This window comes from Gopherus evgoodei, chromosome 2 (assembly GCF_007399415.2).
Source record: "Gopherus evgoodei ecotype Sinaloan lineage chromosome 2, rGopEvg1_v1.p, whole genome shotgun sequence".
Lineage (NCBI taxonomy): Eukaryota > Metazoa > Chordata > Testudines > Testudinidae > Gopherus > Gopherus evgoodei.
This window is the reverse complement of record NC_044323.1, coordinates 199,610,918-199,623,979: the sequence shown is the minus strand read 5'-3', so window position 1 is coordinate 199,623,979 and position 13,062 is coordinate 199,610,918. Positions and strand designations below refer to the sequence as shown.

General features: G+C 47.9%; 1 long non-coding RNA gene across 1 annotated transcript; it reads left to right on the top strand.

Moving 5' to 3' along the window:
- Window positions 1-1,247: 1,247 nt before the first annotated feature.
- LOC115646633 lies at window positions 1,248-8,674 on the top strand. The gene is made up of 3 exons (XR_003999086.1): window positions 1,248-1,337; window positions 1,646-1,648; window positions 8,660-8,674. It is a non-coding gene; the product is annotated as an uncharacterized LOC115646633 (long non-coding RNA).
- Window positions 8,675-13,062: the final 4,388 nt, after the last annotated feature.

Here is a 13,062-nt window from a genome sequence, read left to right as displayed (position 1 = left end):
ATCATAAGTCATCGAAAAAAATAATCAGAAAAGTGGTTTCCTGAAAACTGTTCAACAGAAACAAATGCATTATAAAAACATGGTATTTAAAAAAAATAGTAAAAGCTTCCTGTTGACACATTCAGCTTCTTGTCTTTAATGTCATGGGTATTCTAATATTTCTCCATGTTGGTCAGCAAGTCTTGATTGGAAATTCTGTCCAAATTCTCTCGACCCATTGCAATCCTATTGGGTCTTTAAGGTTATGTTCATTTTTGTGACCTGTATGCAAAATAATTAAATTAGATGGAGAAATATTCATACACTAAAAACCGCCTGGCTATTAAAAACCACAGAGCATTTTCCTCCTGAATTACTGGGCTGACTACTGTTAAACTGGCAATTTTCAGCAATAGATACCTGTTTACTGCAGAGTTAACAGTATGTTTCTCTATTCTTTCCAAATAAAGAACATTTCCTGTTCATGAAGTCAAAGATAAACTATTTATACAGATTCCTCAAGCTTCCCACAGCATCTCCTGCTGGTGGGGAAAATGATCCAGCAATTGATGCTACCTTCTGTTAAGGGAAAGGAACAAGAGAAGAAGGGAGCACATTTGGACTTCGTTTACAGAGGAGTAGTGATATAGCAAGGCATCGAAGTCACTAAAGCACTACTAGGAAGCTTTATTGCTGCTGCAACTACTCTCCACATTCTTATATGGTGCCAAGCCTCTGTGCTAGTGTTACATGAATCAGAGAAAACCTTCTAAGATTCTGCCTTGTGCAAGATACATCTTAAACTAAATTAAAGCCAGCATCTGGCCACCATAAGATACTAACCTACTTCACTAGCAACCTGACGCCAGGAGTCCACCAGTGATGACAGAGTGAAGGGGAGCGTAAACTGAAATCCTTTTCAGGTAGTCTTAAATTTATTTTAATTTAAAATACCAGTTTAGATTTAAAATAAACAAAAAAAAAACCCAAGAGGATTCTGGAAGTTAACAATGGAATTCTATTTAATTAAAAAAGAACGAGGAGTACTTGTGGCACCTTAGAGACTAACACATTTATTTAAGCATAAGCTTTCATGGCCTAAAACCCACTTCATCGGATGCATGCACTGGAAAACACAGTAGGATACACACACACACACACACACACACACACACACACACACACACACACACGCTCCTCGTTCTTTTTTAATTAAATATAATTCCATTGGTAACTTCCAGAATACACACACACACACACACACACACACAGAGAACATGAAAAAATGGGTGTTGCCATACCAAGTATAACGAGAGTAATCTGTTAAGGTGGTCTATTGTGAGCAGGAGAAAAAAAATGTTTGTAGTGATAATCAGGATGGCCCATTTCCAACAATGGATAAGAAGGTGTGAGTAACAGTAGGGGGAATAGTTCTACTTTGTGTAATGGTCCATCCACTCCCAGTCTTTATTCATGCCTAATATAATGGTGTCTAGTTTGCAAATTAATTCCAATTCTGCAGTTTCTCATTGGAGTCTGTTTCTGAAATTTTAGACTTTTAGGTCTATAACTGAGTGACCAGGGAGACTGAAGTGTTCTACGACTGGTTTTTGAATGTTATAATTCTTGACATCTGATTTGTGTCCATTTATTCTTTTACGTAGAGACTGTCCGGTTTGGCCAATGTTCATGGCAAAGGGGCATTGCTGGCACATGATGGCATATATCACATTGGTAGATGTGCAGGTGAACGAGTCTCTGATAGTGTGGCTGATGTGATTAGATCCTATGATGATGTCCCCTGAATAGATATGTGGACACAGTTGGCAATGGGCTTTGTTGCAAGGATAAGTTCTTCTTCGAGTGCTTGCTCATATACATTCCAATTAGGTGTGCGCGCGCCGCGTGCACGTTCGTCTGAGACTTTTTACCCTAGCAACACTCGGTGGGCCGGCAGGTCACCCCCTGGAGTGGCGCCGGTATGGCGCCTGATATATACCCCTGCTGGCCCATCCGCTCCTCAGTTCCTTCTTACCGCCCGTGTTGGTCGTTGGAACTGTGGAGCACGGCTAGCTGTTCTCCACCTCCCTAGCGCTTCACTCTCCTGTATAGTATCGTGTATATAGTTCTTTTATTGTAGTTCTAGTTAGTATTTAAAGTTAGTTTTTTTATAGTTCTGTATATAGTTAAAGAGGATCAGGAGTTCGCCCCTTCTCCTCCCCCGGTACCAGGGCCCATGCCCGGTTCCCCGGGCTTCAAGCCTTGTGCGGCCTGTCATCAGCCGATGCCCACAGGAGATCCGCACGACTCCTGTCTGAGGTTCCTAGGCGAGTCTCGGCACTTGTCCGCAAGGTGGATCTGCAAGGCGTTTAAACCCCGGACAAAGAAGGAACGGGACAGCCGCTTAAAACAGCTATTGATGGAGGGAGCTTTGACTCCTCCATCTTCGGCACCGACTCCAGCACCCGGGACCAAGCATCTCTTCCGCTCCTGACCACCCGGCACCGACAAGGGCTTCGCTCCCCCACCCTTCACCAGCCCAACTCTCCAGCTGGCACCGCTCCCTCTCACCGAGGAGTAAGAAGCACAAGGCTCCTGCGGCACCGACAACTACGCCGCAGTTGGAGCGTACTTCCAAACCGGACTGCCCGGCACTTTCATCTGCCGCGGCACCGAGTATCTCTGCACCGTCGATTCCAGCTTCTCAGGAGCCGTTGAGTCCGGTGCCTCTCAGCTCCTCAGCACGCGCTGTGGCTGAGCTCATCGCGCCATCCACACCGGAGACCTTCTCCGTGGCACGCGACCTCATTGCTCTTACAGAGCCCGAATTGTCCCAACCCCCGGCACCGCCGGTGCGGGTTCTTCAGTCGCTGGGCAAGCCCACCATGGTGCGACCACATTCACCGGGCACCACTGAGCACCGTCGATCCCGCTCCAGATCTAGAGACCACTCTCGACCTCGTCATCGCTCAAGATCCCGGGGCCGCTTGCAGTCCCGGTACCGTTCCCCACGGCACCGGTCGTACTAGCGGCACTGCTCGAGATCCCGGTCGCCGTCGTTCTACACTCGGCACTGGTCCAGATCGCGGCACCAACGCTCTTACTGCAGCTGATCCCGGAACGACACACGGCACTGGTCGACCTCCCGGCACCGAGCTATTAGCAGGTCCCAGTCCCGATCGAGATACCGCCATGGCTCCTAGTACCGCTCACTGGCACTGCATAGAGGCGAGCTCTATGGGAGCAGAGGCCTGGCCCAGTCAACATCAGCTCCTCCGTAGCCATCACGTCACCCGTCCGCCTCCCCAAACACGGCCAGCGCCTCCTACATGGAGTTTGGATGCACAGGCCCACTCGGACCATGGACCACCGCAATGGTCCTTTTAGACGCCTTGGGCCTACCACCAAGCCCAGGGCGAGCCGATGGGCCCAGCACGCTCCAGCCATTCGGAGCACCATGCACCAGAGGCCACAGTCAGCCGGACTCCCCCTCGGTTGCGGAGGAAGACCCTGCGCATCCCCTTGCACAGCAGGATGTCCCAGAGACGGAGGTACCTCAGGACGAGGCTTCCGTACAAGAACCAGCAGGCCCTCTTGAGCCGATACAGCTATAACACCTGGGAGGCTGTCGGCAAGTTCACTGAATTAGTTCCCCAGGACTCACGCCAGAAATTTTCAGCTCTCCTAGAGGGGGGAAGAGGGTCACCAGGACCACACTGCAAGCATCCTTAGATGCCGCAGATTCAGCAGCCAGAACGCTTGCATCTGGTATAGCCATGCGTCGCATATCGTGGCTGCAGGCTTCCGGCCTACCACCCGAATTACAGTATACAATCCAAGACCTGCCATTTGACGGGCAGAGTCTTTTCTCACAAAAGACAGATCCCAGACTACAGAGTCTGAAGGACAATTGGGTTATCATGCGTTCACTGGGAATGCACACACCCGAGACTCAGAGATAGTCCTTCTGCCCACAACCCCAGGGCCCTTACCCCCCAGCTGACCTCGGACCGTTGGGTCCTATGCACGGTGGAGTTTGGATACCATCTTCAGTTTATTTCTCCACCCTCCTCCCATCCTCCCTCCTCGTCCCTCCCCTCTCACGAGCAACTTATCATCCAGGAGGTTAGCAAGCTCTTCTTCATCTGAGCTATAGAGGAGGAGGAGTTATGGGGCAAGGGGTTTTATTCCCGGTATTTCTTAATCCCCAAGTCAAGGGGGCCTCCGACCCATCCTGGACCAGCAAGGACTGAACAAATTCATCAAAAAGTTCAAGTTCCGCATGGTATCCTTAGGAACCATCATTCCTTCCCTGGATCCCGGAGATTGGTACGCTGTTCTCAACATGAAGGACGCATATTTCCACATTGCAATTTATCCTCCGCACAGAAGGTATCTGCGCTTTGTGGTAAATCAGGATCACTACCAGTTTACTGTCCTTCCCTTTGGTCTCTCCTTGGCCCCTCGGGTCTTCACCAAATGTATGGCTGTTGTCGCTGCTTCCCTGTGCCGTCGTCATATTCACGTCTTCCCTTACCTCGACGACTGGCTTATCCAAGGCACTTCGGAGGTGCAGGTGCTTGGCCACGTCGCCATCATCAGGGAGCTGTTTGTGAGTCTAGGCTTGACCATCAACCCCAACAAGTCCACTCTGGTGCCTACACAGAGGATAGAGTTTATCGGGGCAATGCTGGACTCCAACCTTGCGACAGCCAGTTTACCCCTGCACCGGTTCCAAGCCATAGTCTCCCTGGTCAAAAGTCTGCAAGCCTTTCCGACCACTTCTGCTCGTACTTGCCTTGCTCTCCTGGGGCACATGGCAGCATGCACCTTCGTCACGAGGCATGCAAGACTGCGCATGCGCCCGCTGCAGACTTGGCTCACGTCAGTCTATCAGCCAGGCAGGGATGCCATAGACACAATCCTAACAATTCCATCGGATGTTCTAGGCTCCTTCGGCTGGTGGACGACGTCATCCCAAGTGTGTGCAGGCCTGCCGTTTCACCCCCCCCAGCCCTCCGTGTCCCTGACAACGGACGCGTCCTCGCTGGGCTGGGGTGCCCACCTGGGGCTCATGCGCACACAAGGCCTCTGGTCGCCACGGGAAATGATGCTCCACATCAATGTGCGCGAGCTGCAAGCAGTCCGATTGGCATGCCAAGCATTTCAGCACCATTTACACGGCCGTTGTGTTGCGGTGTTCACAGACAACACAACGGCCATGTATTACATCAACAAGCAGGGCGGGACCCGGTCCTCCCCACTGTGTCAGGAAGCAATACGCCTGTGGCACTTTTGTATAGCCCACTCTATACATCTAGTGGCCTCCTTTCTCCTGGGAGTACGGAATACCCTCGCGGATCACCTGAGCAGATCCTTTCTATCCCACGAATGGTCCGTCCGGATGTCCTCTATTCGATTTTCCAGAGGTGGGGATTTCCCCACATAGACCTGTTTGCTTCCAGAATGAACAGGAAATGCCAGGTGTTCTGCTCTCTACAGGGTCGCTCCCCGGGCTCCCTGTCGGAGGCGTTCCTGATCCCGTGGACGGGACGTCTTTGTTACGCCTTTCCACCCTTCCCTCTCATCCACCGAGTCCTGATCAAGCTCCAGAGAGACAGAGCCCGCCTCATCCTGATCGCTCTGGCTTGGCTGAGGCAGCCCTGGTACACCATGCTGCTCGACCTGTCCCTGGCAGACCCAATTTCCCTGCCTCTTTGACCGGATCTGATCATGCAAGACTTCGGCAGGATGCACCATCCGGACCTGCAGTCCCTCCATCTGACTGCATGGCTCCTGGCTGGTTAAGCCAGTCGGAGTTGCGCTGTTCCGCCGCAGTACAGCAAGTGTTGCTGGGCACAGGAAGCCTTCCACGTGCTCGACCTACCTCACGAAATGGAAGCGCTTCTGCCACTGGTGCAACCAGCACGGCTATTCTCTACATTACGTATTAGTCCCCACTATTCTGGACTACGTGTGGTTTCTCAAGCAGCAGGGATTGGCGATCTCCTCTCTAAGAGTACATCTAGCGGCTATATCCACCTTCTATCCGGGTAAGGCTGGCAAGTCAGTTTTTTCCCATCCTATGGTGTAAAGATTCCTCAAGGGTTTGGAGCGACCATACCCACAGGTCAAACGGCCTACCCCTACCTAGGACCTGAACCTTGTCTTAACCAGGCTCATGGGGCCCCCTTTCGAACCTTTAGCCACATGCTCGCTGCTGTACCTGTCCTGGAAAGTGGCCTTCCTAGTGACTATCACCTCCGCTAGACGAGTCTCGGAGCTTCGGGCACTGACTGTGGACCCTCCATATACTGTGTTCCATAAGGACAAGGTACAGCTGTGACCACACCTGGCATTCCTCCGTAAGGTCGTCTCCGCCTTTCATGTTAACCAGGACATCTTCCTGCCAGTCTTTTGCCCAAAGCCGCATTCCTCGAGACGAGAGCAACAGCTCCATTCTTTAGATGTCCATAGGGCTCTCGCCTTCTACATTGAGAGGACCAAGCCCTTCCGCCGTTCACCTCAATTATTTGTGGCAGTGGCGGAACGCATAAAGGGCATGGCAATCTCCTCCCAGCATATTGCATCTTGGGTGACATCCTGCATTCGGGCATGTTACGACTTGGCCCATGTTCCTATGGGTCCTCTTATTGCCCATTCTACTCGGGCTCAGGCCTCATCTGCCGTGTTTTTGGCCCATGTTCCCATACAGGAAATCTGCCGCGCGGCCACCTGGTCTTCCGTACACACCTTTGCATCACACTAAGCACTGGTCCAGCAGGCTAGAGACGATGCCGCCTTCAGCGCAGCAGTTTTACATTCCGCAACATCTCGCTCTGACCCCACCGCCTAGGTAAGGCTTGGGAATCACCTAATTGGAATGGATATGAGCAAGCACTCGAAGAAGAAAAGACGGTTACTCACCTTTGTAACTGTTGTTCTTCGAGATGTGTTGCTCATATCCATTCCACACCCGCCCTCCTTCCTCACTGTTGGAGTAGCTGGCAAGAAGGAACTGAGGAGTGGATGGGCCAGCAGGGGTATATATCAGGCGCCATACTGGCGCCACTTCAGGGGGTGACCTGCCGGCCACTGAGTGTTGCTAGGGTAAAAAGTCTCCGACGAATATGCACGTGGCGCGCGCACACCTAATTGGAATGGATATGAGCAACACATCTCGAAGAACAACAGTTACAAAGGTGAGTAACCGTCTTTTCCTGGGCTAGTGTTTATGTTGTGTGGTGTATGGTTGCCGGTGAGTATTTGTTTCAGGTTGGGGGGCTGTCTGTAAGCGGGGACTGGCCTGTCTCCCAAGATCAGTGAGAGTGAGGGATCATCCTTCAGGATAGGTTGTAGATCCTTGTGATGCGCTGGAGAGTTTTTAGTTGGGGGCTGTAGGTGATGACTAGTGGCATTCTGTTACTTTCTGTGTTGGGCCTGTCCTGTAGTAGGTGACTTCTGGGTACTCTTCTGGCTCTGTCAATCTGTTTCTTCACTTCAGCAGTTATAAGAATGCTTGATAGAGATATTGTAGGTGTTTGTCTCTGTCTGAGGGGTTGGAGCAAATGTGCTTGTATCTTAGAGCTTATATATATCTTCCTACTGCATTTTCCACTGCATGCATCTGATGAAGTGGGTTTTAGCCCACAAAAGCTTATGCTTACATAAATTTGTTAGTCTCTAAGGTGCCACAATTACTCCTCGTTCTTTTTGCTAATACAGATAACACGGCTGCTACTCTGAATATTTAATTTAGTTATTCATATGGGAACCCTTTTGTAATTTGGCTCTTAACTGTTATCACAGCTGTCCTATCTTTATATTTGTTGCCTTGTATTTCAAAAGGGTAGTTTACAGGTGGGCATCTCTTTTGACATATTCATATATATACCGAGAGTCTGGTTTGTAATACCAAAGCAGCTAAGTGATTAGATCCATTCTAGTTACGGCACCGGACTTTGACTGAAGATCCATGGGTTCAGTTCCTGGTTTTACATAGACTTCCTGTGTGACCTTGGGCACAGTCACACAACCTCTGTGGACCTCAGTTCCCCATTGGTAAAGAGGAGATAGGAAAAATTGTCTCCCATCCTCTCTGTCTTGTTGTAGTGAGGGGGCCTCACTCCCCGCCGCACCTGAGAGGAACAGGCCAGAATAGGTGCGGCAACGGGCGGAGCCACCGCCGCCTGTCCCTGCCCCCCGGAAGTCAAGGGGCGGGACAGGAAGTCCAAGGCCACCGTCGCCTGTCCCCGCCCCCCAGAAGTCAAGGGGCGGGACAGGAAGTATAAAAGCCTGGCCCCAGCGCTCAGTTGAGAGAAGGCTGCCGGAGAAGGCAGACACTGGGGCCCGAGCTCCCGCTGGGCCCAGCCTACCCCGTGCCCGGTACCCAGAGGAGTGTTGGCCTGACCTGCCCCGTGCTCGATACCCGGAGGAGTACTGGCCAGACCTACCCCATGCCCGGTACCCAGAGGAGCTGCCTGAGCTTCCCGACGGCCGGCCTTCGGAGGAGCTGTCGGAACCTCCCAACGCCCCGTACCCAGAGGAGTGGACTGGACCTCCCGACGCTCAGTACCCGGAGGAGTGGACTGGATCTCCCGATGCTCGGTATCCTGAGGAACCCATGGTCTGGGACCCACCCGACGATGCCGGCGGATGGCAGGTACCCAGTGAGGGGGAGGTTGGAAGTGGCCCGGGGGCAGCCGACTCCAGTCAGGCTGCAGACTCACCTGAGCCGATGTCAGTGTGTTTCGGTCAGGTTCCCCCACTGACTGCCAGCGGTGTTGACCGCTACTAGGGCCCCAGGCTGGAACGCAGTGGAGTGGGAGGGCCTGCGCTCCCCCTGCCACCCCATCAAGGGTGGCAGACTCCCCCTCCTCCCTGGCCTGAGGAGGCCATCCCTGTTAACCATTTGCCTGTTTGCTCAGCCCTGCAACCAAGGGCCTGAGCCACCTATTGACTTTGCTTGTTTGCTCAGCCCTGCAACCAAGGGCCTGAGCACCCTATTAACTGTTTGCCTGTTTGCTCAGCCCTGCAACAGAGGGCCTGAGCCCCCTGTTGACTATTTGCTTGTTTGCTCAGCCCTGCAACCAAGGGCCTGAGCCACCTGTTGACTATTTGCTTGTTTGCTCAGCCCTGCCACAAAGGGCCTGAGCCCCCCTATTTATTATGCCTGCTTGCTCAGCCCTGCAACGAAGGGCCTGAGCCACCTGATAACTGTTTGCTTGTTTGCTCAGCCCGGCAACAAAGGGCCTGAGCCCGAAGTGACAGTGGGTGACCACACGACGCCGAAGCAAGGAGCGGGCCCCGGGCCAACGGAGTGCGGTAAGCCGGTGTGGCTCCCCCCTGCCTTCAAGGAGGGTTGAGCCCCGGGACCGCTCCGCTACACTTGTCTATTTAGATTGGAAGCTCTTTAGAGTAAAGATGGTTTCTTAATAAGGGTATGTACAAATCCAGACAAAATGGTTTCATTCTGATTACATTTGGGGCATTTATTCAATATTGTAATATAAAAAATATTAATAACTGTGCACAGACCCACCCAGATGCCTGCTTAAATCTCCTACAGTACATATGCATGGTTAGTCATGCACGCACCTGTAGTGGTGTTCAGTAAATCACCCTGTGCCCAAAGTGTTTGAAAGAGATTCTCTTTATTCAGGGATGCAGTTCCAATGGTTTTGATATACCAGAAGATGGGCTTCTGCAGCACCCCTTCCCCAGACTCACTGTCTGGGAAGGTAATCTGCTTAGACATCAGTATTTGTGATTGTGCATGTAACCTGTGGATTTTCACATGAGGTAGTAAAAGAACAAAGTACCATTATGCACATGTAGAAATGTGAACCTAAACATTCCTAATCAAATGAGCTAAATCAAAGATGACATTTAACTTCAGTGTTCAGTAGGATATGTAGGATTTGTAAATAAAGTTTAGGAAATTAACCACCATAGTGCATCCCAAGCTTTTACTAACTGCTGCTGCAAGCAATTATATACCTCTTGTAGCCTAGATGCACAGCAGCATAACAAATTGAAAACAAAACAAAAACAAAACAAGTGTACTGAGTTCTGACTAGCCACCAGAGAGATTTGGATACATAAATTATTTTTAAGTGTTATTACAGCATGAAAGGGGAGAGTTGCCAAAGGACAGTGTTTTATTTGATTCTCTCCCTCTTCCCGCACTTCCCACTTTGCCAACTTGTGCATTTTTTAGGCATAGAAATGCCACTTTGTCCCAAGTAATACTATATCGCAATTTACTTTGAAGCTCACAGTTGCTTATTAATGTTCCTTTGCATACACATGACCACGACATCACCAAAAGTCAGAGACAGTAACTTGTAATTCATAAAAGGTTCAGCACTTACTATAATCTGCATGTGAACTTCCTGTAAGTAGAACTCATGCAATGTAGATTTTTAATGTGAAGGGTTTCCCAGCATTTTGCTGTGAAAGAAAATGAAGTAGTGTAACCTCATGTATAATTCCTGGCTCCTATGTAATTGATCATTCATAAACAGACACACTGATATAAGAAAATGATTTTATATGCCCAGCTTCTATGTTTTTCATAGCATTCCAACTAAACCTCTGCATTAATTTCACATTTCAATATTTTATTTCTGTCTTGAGCCATAAAAATATAATTGTTACAACTGAAGTTTCAGCTATTCTATTTCCCAAAGGCCCATTCTTTTTACGCAGCCACATACACCTCCTGCTCATTGGCCTTCATTTTCTATCATCAAATGTTAATGCTACTCGAAGAAAACTTCAGTTAGGTTATTGCCAATGAATAATGAAGATGTCTCCTAGAAGGATTTTCTGCCTAGAAAAACAAAATGGATCTTTTATTGGACTTCATTTCCCACAGTTGAGCTACTGGATTTGCCAACTATTGAAAGAGCAGATTATGTTCTTCACACCTGCATGGGTTTATTTGTGTTAATTTCTACAATTAAGTAATAAAAGGAGATCGAAATAGACAGTAACTAATGTGAATTGTTCTTAGGGCAGCAAGTCATCCTAGTTCAGATATATCCCAAATGTTTCAGCACCCTGATCCATGACAACAAGCAGCCAGATAAAGATAACTCCTTTATTTAAAAAAGAACTTTTGTAAAAGCAATCACAGGTTAAATAAGTTAGTGCTAACATGTGGCTATGCAGCAATACAATAGCTGATCATTCTGATTTCAAGTAGAAATCTGGGGTGATATTCTGACAGCTGAAGACAGCGAGGATTTTGCCCATTGACTTCAACAGGGTCAGGACTTCACCTGAGATTTTGTAATAGACCTAAGGTTAAATCTTCAGCTGGTATAAATCTGCATAGCTCTATTGACTTCAGTAGCCCTTGGAGCCTCAGATTATCCCTGGGATTCTGTGGACTACATTTATTCTGAAGATGAGACATCAGAGCTATAGGGAAGAGAAGAAAGTCAAAGTACTGATGACATATTCTTCAAACAGAATTATGAGGTCTTATGTTCATGATAAGCAATGGGCTCCATATATTTTAAAATGATCAAAATCCATTTACCAAATCAAAGAGAAACAAAGGGACAGATAAAAAAAACACAGAAAAGGACAACTGAGAAAGGAAGAGAATATATTCACAAGAGAAATAGATGTAGGTTTGTGATCTGACTTGACAAAAGGTGTATAAAGATTTTTGAATGACTTTAAATGATATGGCAACAACTATGAGATAAGCTGTAAAATGGATGGTCTGTGTAGTAATATGAACTTGATTGACTGATGCAAGGTCTGAAAATGATTGCCAATTCAGGGGAAGTTTGAATAAAAAGTACAGCAAACTAATTATCTGTGAAAGTGATTGATAGATGATTTAAGATTTTTTTTTTAAAAAGAGATACAGGAAACAATCAATACCCTACCAAATTTAGTTTACTAGGCTTATGCCTCAATTAGATACAAGCACCAAGAGCTATGTTCAGACATAATAAAATAAGAGTAGCACTTTTGTCAGAATGATTTGTTACAGTATAGCTGTATAAAAAAAGAATGATTAAAGCACTTTGAGGTGGTTAACAATGATTTTGAAAGCTTTTCATTTTTATTCGAGTTCTTGCTGAAATCCCATGGTGCACACTTCCTGTAATTGCCCATTGTATTTGCATATTGAATAATAAAAGCAAAGCCTTTAAAAACATACCAATATATCTGGATTTCTTTTGCTTTAACCTCATTATGTTTCTGTAATAGGCAATTCTTGTGCTATCTTATATACCAATGCATCTATAATTACTAGAAAATTGACTAATTTGTCTAACTAAGAGTCATACACTAACTTCATAACTGGTTACAGCTTCAGTAAAGACTGTGGTATTACACCAAGGACAAATCTGGCCCTCTTTTTTTTATTAGGATGCACAGTTTTCATTTATTTAACTAATAAATCAAGTAACTGAAGGCAGGGACCGCTCTAGATATTTTGCCGCCCCAAGCATGGCAGGCAAGCTGCCTTCAGCGGCTTGCCTGTGGAAGGCAGAGTGCCCCCCATGGCTTGCTGCCCCAGGCACGCACTTGGCGTGCTGGTGCCTGGAGCCACCCCGACTGAAGGCACTGCTTTTCTAATATTGTCCCCCACGCTTCAGCACCTTCCTTCTGAACTGCCTGGAATGCTCAGATCCCCTTTTATGTAACTATTATCCTCATATACTATATATTAATGAGATGCACATCTAAAAAGGTTTGTTTCAGATAAGATTAAAAGGGTTTTGATACTCAATAATAATAAAAAAACCTATTAGCCTTCCTTGTTCTCTCATCCACAAACCTTGTCCTCCACATGCCATTTTCTCTTTCACACCCTCTTGCCCACTATCTCAGCTAGATCCTTCTACCTTTCCTGGCATATCTTTCTATTTCTTTTTCATTCAATTACCACTCTCTGACCCTCTCACCCTTGAGTCACCCTAATCCCAAAGAGTCTCTCTACCCCATGTCATTCTCTGCATTGTGATATCAAGAAGGCATTAGGAGCCCAAGCCTGAATACTCACTTTCCTTGGCTCTGGCCAGTTTATCTAATTGAATTTCACATGATCCAGGT